Source organism: Primulina tabacum, chromosome 2, assembly GCF_025594145.1.
Source record: "Primulina tabacum isolate GXHZ01 chromosome 2, ASM2559414v2, whole genome shotgun sequence".
Lineage (NCBI taxonomy): Eukaryota > Viridiplantae > Streptophyta > Magnoliopsida > Lamiales > Gesneriaceae > Primulina > Primulina tabacum.
Genome location: NC_134551.1, coordinates 47,337,336 through 47,347,820, shown reverse-complemented (window position 1 = coordinate 47,347,820; position 10,485 = coordinate 47,337,336). Strand labels below are relative to the sequence as shown.

At 32.4% G+C, this 10,485-nt stretch overlaps 1 non-coding gene across 1 annotated transcript; it reads left to right on the top strand.

Annotated features, from left to right (window-relative positions):
- The first annotated feature begins 6,331 nt into the window (after positions 1-6,331).
- LOC142538137 (small nucleolar RNA R71) lies at positions 6,332-6,442 on the top strand. The gene has a single exon (XR_012818676.1). It is a non-coding gene; the product is annotated as a small nucleolar RNA R71 (small nucleolar RNA).
- Positions 6,443-10,485: the final 4,043 nt, after the last annotated feature.

The following is a 10,485-nucleotide window of genomic DNA, read 5'->3' as shown; positions in this document are numbered from 1 at the left end:
TTATCTTCTCTATTCATTGATGTCATTCCAACATTTTTGCATTTTCCCTTACAAGTTCACCTTGCACATTTATGACATCCACCTATACGTTTAGCTCTTCGCTTTTTGGCATATGTGCTTTTACCAAATCCTGGCATATGTCTTATTATTAATTCACTTGCTTCCCCAACCAATCGGACTTTTGCTTCAATTATCAAACGGACATCATTCGGTATGCCATATGACATCATCAACCTTAGTCGCTCACATCTAGCTTTATAAATTTTTTTCAACGCATTATCAGGTAAACAAGCAAAATATTTACGAAGATTCATAATACACACATCCATATTATTATTATTATATATATTTCAATTATTTTGGGAAAACTGAAGAAACCGACTTAAACAGTCACGGAGTACCGTTATCCGTCACTTAACTGGGAAATGAACTAGAATCTGCAAAACAAAATGAAATTATCAAACAGCTATTGTGGATCATATAAAGGCATAAACTCATTATTAAGAATTTCATTTTCTATAAAAGGCTTAAGTCTTTGCCCATTAACTTTAAACACGTCATTATTTTTAGGATTTTCAATATCAACAGCACCATGAGGATAAACAAATTTGACTATAAATGGTCCTGACCACCTCGATCTTAGTTTACCTGAAAATAAATGCAAACGAGAATTATAAAGCAAAACTTTTTGTCCAATTTCAAATGACTTTTTCATAATATTTTTATCATGAAAGGCTTTAGTTTTATCTTTATAAATCTTTGAATTTTCATATGCATCATTTCTTAATTCTTCAAGTTCATTTATTTGCAATTTTCTTAATTTAGATGAATCATCTAAATTAATATTAAATGCTTTAATTGTCCAATAAGCTTTATGTTCAAGTTCAACCGGTAAATGACAATGCTTACCAAAAACTAACCTATATGGTGATATCCCTAATGATGTTTTAAATGCAGTTCTATATGCCCATAATGTATCAGTTAATCTTAAAGACCAATCTTTTCGATTTGGATTAACTGTTTTTTCTAAAATTTGTTTTATTTCTCTATTTGCAAGTTCAACTTGACCATTACTTTGAGGATGATATGGGGTAGAAACTTTATGTGTAATGCCATATTTTCTTAACAAAGAAGAAAATGATTTATTTATAAAATGACTTCCCCCATCACTAATTATTGCTCTAAGTATTCCAAATCGGCTAAAAATATTTTCTTTCAAAAATTTTATAACAACTTTATGATCATTAGTTCTACATGCAATTGCTTCAATCCATTTTGAAACATAATCAACAGCGACTAAAATGTACGTATATCCAAAAGATAATGGAAATGGACCCATAAAATCTATCCCCCAACTATCAAATATTTCAATAATTATGATTGGATTTAAAGGCATCATGTTTCGTTTTGAAATTGATCTCATCTTCTGACAGTTTTCACAAGATTTGCAAAATAAATGCGTATCTTTGAATAAAGACGGTGTTAGAGTAGGTGCCCGTCGAGCCAAGTGTTGGCCGAGGGTTCATGATTAAACTCTATGTATAAACAGTCTTTATTTTAATAATATTTGAATTTATTATTTTGGCACTTCTTTATCTGTATACACATGCTAGTTGCATAGATAAAGTCTTTGAATATACAAATAGTAGAAAGAATATGAGATGCTCATATGATGAGTATCATGAAACTCATATTTGTAATACTGTATATTTTAAATAGTTCCTAGTCGATTCAGCCGCCACTAAGAAGGATATAGGCCGCTCGAGTTCGAGACTAGTATCTGCAATGTGAGTACCATGTTTCATTGGTAGGGGACATTGTGATGTCCGAGCATGCAGATAGGTGCTCCTGGTAGAGTGCACTGAACAACCCTCCATAAAGGACTTTCCAAGAGGTTCTCACTTATCGAGTGGAAAAGTCCTAGTTTATGGTTGTACACCATTAGTCCTTATGACCCGGGACAACATTGAGACTCTATGTGCTAGAATTACACTTTGACTTGTTTACCGACTCTCATGGGGTCATCAGGTGGCAAGGTTGGGTGTTCTTTCAAAACATATAGGAGTCGATGCATTGTAGTCGGGGATTCACCGCTTACCTACGGGTATGAATATCCTATGTGTTTTTCATGTATATGTAGTTTGAAATCTCTGATCAGAGTATGGTGATAATTATGAAAAAGGTTTCATAGATTACACCATCGATGCAACTACGACATGACACATAGTATCGATTCATTGACAACTCTCGATAAACCAATGGTTGTCGAATCGGTCGGGATATATGAGTTGAAGGGACCGTACTGTACGCTAACCATAATTGAATGGTTCTTGCAGACACTATCATTTGATACCTAGGGAATCATGTAAGCGATGCTGCTAGGCGTTTAACATGATTGGTTGGGTACTATCAGACTTAAGTTCTGACGTTCTTGTTATCAAGGAGTTGATAAGTAAGAATGGAGCAATTGGGGTATGCTCATATAAGGACATGTTTAGTCCGAATCACATGGAGATGTGAACCCACGGCTAGTTGTATCAATGAACCATTGAGGGCCACACAAGTACTAGCTTTCTAGATCCCGTTGAGAAGTAAAAATAGTTCAATGTGTTGAACGGCTTATAAATGAGTTTATAAGCGTAGAGAAAAATAGAAGTATGACTTCTATGAGAGAAATGTAATTTTTAATTTATGAATGTGTTCCTAAATTAAAAATAGGCCTAGTGAATAATATACTTGAAAATTGTGATTTTCATAAACATTATTATGGACTAAATTAAATTAATTCAAGTGTTGAATTGATTTAACACTAGTGGGCCTAGTAGAGTCCAAATAATTAAATTAATTCAAGTGTTGAATTAATTAAATACCATTGGGCCTTGTAGAGCCCAATTAGAAATAATTATTTAACTAGTAGGCTTGAGTAAAATCAAGTAAACTATAAATGGGCTCAAATATGTTTGAGACAAATTTAAATAGTTCACGTGCTTTGTAAATGTTACAAGCCCACTAGGTTTTGCATGTTTGAGAGGTGAAGGGGTGTGAATACTTTTGATTAAAATATTGCATGGCATGCAATTTTTTTGGATCAACTTTTTGTACTACCAAGACAACTCATCCTCCCTCATTCAACATACTACTTGGCCAAAATTTTGCAACTTTTTCTCTCATTTTTTTGTGTTCTTCAATTGTTGAAAACACTCACTTCTCTTTGAAAAATCCTCTTAATTTTCTAGTGCAAATTAAGAGTGGATTTACCTAGCAAGTGGTGGGCCTAATTTTTGAAGGAATGAGAGCTTGTAGACTTGTCATCCTTGAAGAGCCAAGTTGTTTACAACTTGGTTGGTGCCATTCATCAATCTCTTGAGATTGATAGGTAAATTCTAAAACACCCTATGTATGATTTTTGATGTTTTATTGTATTTGCTACACAATATCATGAGGTGGCCGAAAATTTCTTCATGAAAAATCAAAATTTTTAACTTCCGTTGCGCTTCCGGTCACCGTAACCGATCCCCTTTCAGACGGCCAATAAAATCCACATTTTAAGATTTTTGTAGCTGTTTTATTGGATGAAAAATGACCTCCACATGCTTCAGAATGACAAAATTTAATAACATTACTTACTTCATTGTTGGGTATGCATCGTCGAAAAATTTGGTCAGGACAATACTTAAATAATTAAGGATCATCCCAATAAATTTTTTTAACTTCTATCAAGAATTTATTCTTATCCTGTGAATTCCAATGAGAAGGCATTTTATTTGTCATAAGAAAATTTACAATGTTAGCAAACCAGGACATAATAGTAGCATAAAACAACTGATCATCTGGAAAATTTTCATTTATTGGTATTTCATTATGAGATGATTCAGTCATTATTCTAGATAAATGATCGGCTACAACATTTTCTTTTCCTTTTTTATCTTTAATTATAATATCAAATTCTTGTAACAATAAAATCCACCGTATTAATCTTGGCTTAACATCTTGTTTATTTGATAAATATTATATGGCAGAATGATCTGTGTAAACAATAGTAGTAGAACCAATTAAATAAGATCGAAACTTATCTAATGCAAATACTACTGAAAGTAATTCTTTTTCAGTAGTTGAATAATTTATTTGGGCACTATTTAAGGTTCTACTAGCATAATAGATTGCATAAGGTTTTCCTTCTTTTCTTTGTCCTAACACAGCTCCTATAGCATAATCACTTGCATCACACATTAATTCAAATGGTAAAGACCAATCTGGAGGTTGTAAAATAGGTGATGTAACTAAAAGATTAATAATTTTTTTTAAAAGCATTTTCACATTTCTGAGTCCATTCAAATTGTGTATCTTTTCTTAAAAAATTTGAAATTGGTTTAGATATTATGCTGAAATTTTTTATAAACCTTCTACAAAATCATGCATGACCCAGGAATGATCGAACTTCTTTGACCGTTTTTGGTGATGTTAAATTAGCAATAACATCAACTTTGACTTTATCAACTTCAAGTCCTTTTTTCAGATATCACATGTCCTAAAACAATCCCAAATTTAACCATATAATGACATTTTTCCCAATTTAAAACAATATTTTTTTCTTCACATCTTTTTAATACTTCTTCTAGATTTTTAAGACAATTTTCAAATGAGTTTCCAAAAACAGTTATATCATCCATAAAAACTTTTACATATTCTTCAATCATATTACTGAAAATACTTAACATGCATCTTTGAAAAGTAGCCGGAGCATTACATAAACCAAATGGCATTCTTTAAAATGCAAAAGTTCCGAAAGGACAAGTAAAAGTAGTTTTTTCTTGATCTTCTAATGATATAGGTATTTGATAATACTCCGAATACCCATCAAGAAAACAGTAATAAGAATTTATCAACTTGAACCAACACATCTTCTACAATACCTCTAGGTATTTTGATTGACCTATCCGCCAGTAAGAGAGTAACAGAAGTGGGTTTTAATTCTCCTAAATTAAGTTTTTCATAAACTGAATAAGGAAGTAAATTCACACTTGCTCCCAAATCCAACAAAGCTTTTTTAATTTTATTTTTTCCAATAATACATGAAATTGTTGGACAACCAGGATCTTTATATTTTAAACTAGAATTATTTTGAAGAATATAACTTACTTGTTCAGCCAAGAATGCTTTTTTCTTCACATGCAATTTTTTCTTTACAGTACATAAGTCTTTTAAAAATTTTGCCTAAGAAAGTACTTGTTTAATAGCATCTAATAATGGAATATTTATCTTCACTTGTTTAAAAACTTCATAGATATCAGAATCACTTTTTTTTTATGATTTGTTAATGCATGAGGAAATGGTGGAGGTTTATTTGACTTATTTACTATTTCAGATGATTTATCATTCACCATATTATTCTTAAAATTTAAGGTATCATCATTCTCAAAAGTATCAGGATTATCATCCTTACTCTTTGATTTTAAATGATCCTTGTTTTCATTACTATATGGATCATTAACTATTTTACCACTTCTAAGGGTAATAACAGATTTTATTTGATCAATTTTTTCATTTTTTAATTCTTGATTTTGATTTTTAGGACTAGGTTGAGGTTGAGATGGAAATTTTCTTTTTTCATGAATATTAAGTGCAGATGCAAATTTTGCAAGAGTTTCTTTCAGATCACTCATAGATTGACTGTTTTGAATATTGATAGACTCTTGCTTTTGGATAAATGCGTGAATTACATCTTCAAAGTTTTTTCTTGGAGGTGTAACATAAGGAATATAACCTTGATGATTTTGGTTATTTGAAAAAATTGTTGTGACGGTTGTGCATTATTATCATTCCTCCAACTAAAATTAGGATGATTTTTCCATCCAGGATTATATGATGGTGAAAAAGGATCTAGTATTGGTTTTTTATAATTGTTAACATAATTTGCTTGTTCATGGAGACATTCTTTAAATGAAGGTAATGTTGGACAATCTTTTGTAGCATAATCATGTGTATCACATATATGACAAACAATTTCTTGAATAATTTTTAATTGACCACTCTTTTTCATTTCTAATGACTCAATTTTTCTTGCTAAAGATGCAAGTTTAGCTTGAATATCTATATCATCTTTAAGATTATAGATATCACCCCCATTTTTTGAATTATTGTTTTTAGTTGTTGTTGGTTCTATTGTGCCTATATTATCCCAATTTTGAGCATTTCTGCTGATGAATCCAAATATTCCATAGCTTCATTTGGGTTTTTATCTTCAAAAGTTCCATTACACATGAATTCTATCATTTGCCTATCTTTAGGTATTAGACCTTCATAAAAGTGAGAAACTATTCTCCATGTTTCAAAACCATGATGTGGGCATGTATTAAGTAATTCTTTATATCTATCCCAACATTGATAAAACGTTTCTCCTTGTTTTTGAGAAAAAGTTGTAATTTGTCTTTTAAAAGAGTTTGTTCTATGGGAAAGAAAAAACTTTTTGAGAAATTGTTGTTGCATTTCTTCCCATGATCTTATTGAACTTGATCTTAAATTTTGTAGCCAAGTTTTAGCTTTATCTTTTAAAGAAAAAGGGAAAAAGCTTTAATCGAACTATATCCATGCTACAATTTTGATCATTATAAGTGTTACAAACTTACTCAAATTCTCTTAGATGCAAATATGGATTTTCAGAATCTAAGCCATGAAAATTTGGTAAAAGTTGAATAATTTGAGGTTTGAAGTTGAAATTAGATGCATCAGGAGGAAAAACTAAACAAGATGGGGCACTAGTTCTAATAGGGTTCATATGGTGCCTAAGTGTTCTTAATTGATCATGTTCTTGATTATTATCATTATTATCATTATCTTGATTATTTGAATTATCATCCATGTTTAAATTATTTTCAGATACTCGAATAAGTCTACCACTTTTTTTTTCGACTCCAAATACTCATACAAAAAAAACAACACAATACTTATAAATAAAACATAATTAACAAATATAAACTTAATTTATACCTCCCCGGCAACGGCGCCAAAAACTTGCTACTACTTAAATAATAATTCACCCAAGTGTAGGTTGTCTGTAGATGAATTTGGCCACTTGGTTCACCTCATTTGGTTAAATATTGAAATAGTTATGATTTTTTTACTATATGCTGGTCATAGTAAAAGTAAATTTGTCATCCTTTTGATATTTGCACAATTTGATCATCTTAATGAACTTTTTAGGCAATCATGTCTTCTGCAAAGTTGTAGATAATTTCTCAAGGATTCCAAACATGTTTGAGTCACCTCCATTTGAATTTTCTAGCTTGAGTTATCATTATTTTACCAACACGTAGAAAACCTGAAAATAAAACATATTTAGTAAGACAATTAAATATAAACAAACAATACTAAAATAACATAATTTTATAATTTTAATGAAATTTAAATTTTAAAATACAGGTTTTAACATATAATAAATTATTAATTTTAAGTTTCATCACTACCAGCCGAGCTTTATTTCGAATAATGTTACCAAATTTGTCTGTTTTATTTTTGAAAATCCATTTTGATCTAATAACATTGATATTCGAGGGTCTAGGAGCTAAATCCCAGACATCATTGCACATAAATTGTTCCAGTTCTTCATGCATTGCTTTGACCCAAAATTCATTCTTTAGTGCATCATTAACATTTTTAGGTTTAGTTAGAGACACAAAGCATGAGTGACTTACCTGGGAAAATTTAGAGCTCATGCAAACTAATCCTATCATCTTTCGGTAGTCAACCTTCTCCTTTTTCTTTGTTTGCACATCATCATGTATTTCGCCAATGATATGTGATGATGTGTGATTTTTCTTAATTTTGCTGGGGATATCTCTCCCACTGTCGATTATCACATCATCATCATCAACATCTTCATTTTCCATGACTTCTGTTCTGTTCAGAGGTGGTGTTGTGCCCGGTGTTGCCTCACTGGACTCAACACCAGTCTCAACACCAGTGCTGGTCGATGGCTCACTTGTATCCAGTAGTCCTTCAATACTATCCTCTTTGGATTGCCCTTGTCAGATCCGCACAATCATCAAACACAACATTAATTGATTCAATAGTCGTTCTAGTTCTCAAATTAAAAACACAATACGCCCTGCTATTTATTGAATATCCGAGATATAGACATTTATCACTTTTGGAATCAAATTTTGCAAGATGATCACGATCATTTAGGGCATAACAAAAACAACCAAAGACATGAAAGTATTTGAGGTTTGGTTTTCTCCCCATAAAGATTTCATAGGATGTCAGGGTAGATCCACTCCTTAAAAAAGCACGGTTAGAAATGTGGAACACAGTATTCAAAGCTTCTGCCCAAAAATGTTTTGACACATTTTTAGAACTTAACATGACCCGAGCCATTTCTTGAAGGGTTCGATTCTTCCTTTCCGCTATTCCATTTTGTTGGGGAGTTTTAGGGGCTGAAAATTCATGAGTGATTCATTTCTTTTCGCATAAGGAAGTGAAATATGAATTCTCAAACTCCTTACCATGATCAGTTCTTATTTTAACCACTCTCATATCATACAAATTAGTTATCCCGGCATGAAATTTTTTAAAGACATTAAAAGTATCAGATTTTTCCCTAAGGAAACTTACCCAAGTGAAACGTGAAAAATCATCAACACAAACAAACGAGTATTTCTTACCACCCAAGCTCTCAACTTCCATTGGCCCCATTAGATCCATGTGCAAGAGTTCAAGGCAGCGTGTTTTCACAAAGTGTTGCAACACTGGGTGCGCAATACGGGTTTGTTTTTCTTTCTAAAATGGTCCACAAATATATGTATTATCTGAATATAAATTAGGCATACCTCTCACATCTTCAAATTTACACAGATTCTTCAATGTCTTGAAGCTCACATGACTCAGTTTTTGATGCCATAGATCCAAATTTCTTGCCTTGACACTCCGGCAATCATCATCTTCTCCCACAAGATATCAATTATCAGCAGACCGAGTTCCTGACATAACACATACATTTTCATCATTAAAGACTTCACAATTATTTTTGTTGAACCTAACATGTAAGTCATCATCACAGAGTTGACTTATGCTTATTAAGTTCGAATTAATTCCTTAAACATGTAGGACATTGTGAAGTACGGGAAGTCCATCATGTAAGGCCCGAGATTTTATTACTGTAATCTGAGAGTAATCTGAAATGATTTATTTATTAATCGAGATGATTATAAACGGAACGGATCAGACCGGAAGAGCCGAAAGAAGATTTGACATGAGATGTAAGGAGAAGTCCTCGCGCACATGCGCGACGTGTTGGGCGCACATGCACGAGGAAGGCAGAACCTTTCGCGCATATGCGCGACGTAGATGGCGCACATGCGCGGGATGGGCAGAATGTTTGGTGCATATGCGCGACGTAGATGGCACATATGCACGAGCTGACAGAATGCTGGTTCGAACTACCGACGCATATGCGCGACTTTGTGCGCGCATATGCAGAACATGCACGATGCCACTTGCCCTTGTATCATGCAGCATATGTATATATATATATATATATATACCTACATGCAAACCCTCCAGATTAAAAAGGAAAGAAACGAGGGATGAAGCTCCAAGTTCTCTCGGGTGAGAAATTGAATGTCACGTAAAATCCGCCCGTCCGATTTTAAATCCGACTTCAGTACTGTACTCCTATCAACGCAGGCTACAACTGGACGTAAGTTTTGTTACGTTTAGACATGATTTGAATTTATGATATTGTAAGAATTGAATATGAATCAGATATGATGTTTCTGCTACAGTAGACATTGTATAATTGAAGTCAGATTTAAGAATAGACTGTTTATACAATTGTTATGATTTTCGAAAGATATTGATTGAGATTTGATATCAGAGTTGTGTTGTTACCGATCTTAAGTGTACAGATATTAAGATTATGAATTGTACTGATACTGATTATGAATTTTGATATTATATTTGCGATGTTGAGATTGACGGGGATATCGAAACTGTATTGTTATGCCGTCGAAACATCAGTTGATTTAGAGTGATCAGATTCAGTAATGATTTCGATGATATCTTTGATATGAATTAGATTGTACCTTGTTCAGATATGGATCAGATATATACTGATTTGAGTATTGATCAGAACAGGTTATGAATCGAATTATATAATGATATTGTATTTATGTGATTGTCATTGCCAGACTGGGTATGGACAGATTGGAATACAAGACTTCGTCTTCGTCAGACCGGGAAGACAAAGGTATAATTCATGTTTTGTTTGGGAAAGACACAACTCAAATGAGATTCAATTTGAGTTTCCCAACAAAATCACATATTAGAATTGTGTTTATCTTTTTATATGATTATGCTTTGTTTATAGATTTATATTCAAGCATTTGAGATAGGAAAGTCATTTGGTAGATTCGCCAAATTACTAGATGTTCGGTGGTATCGACGCTTCAGATCAGAGTCACTCCGATTGTAGATATTCGATACAGACAG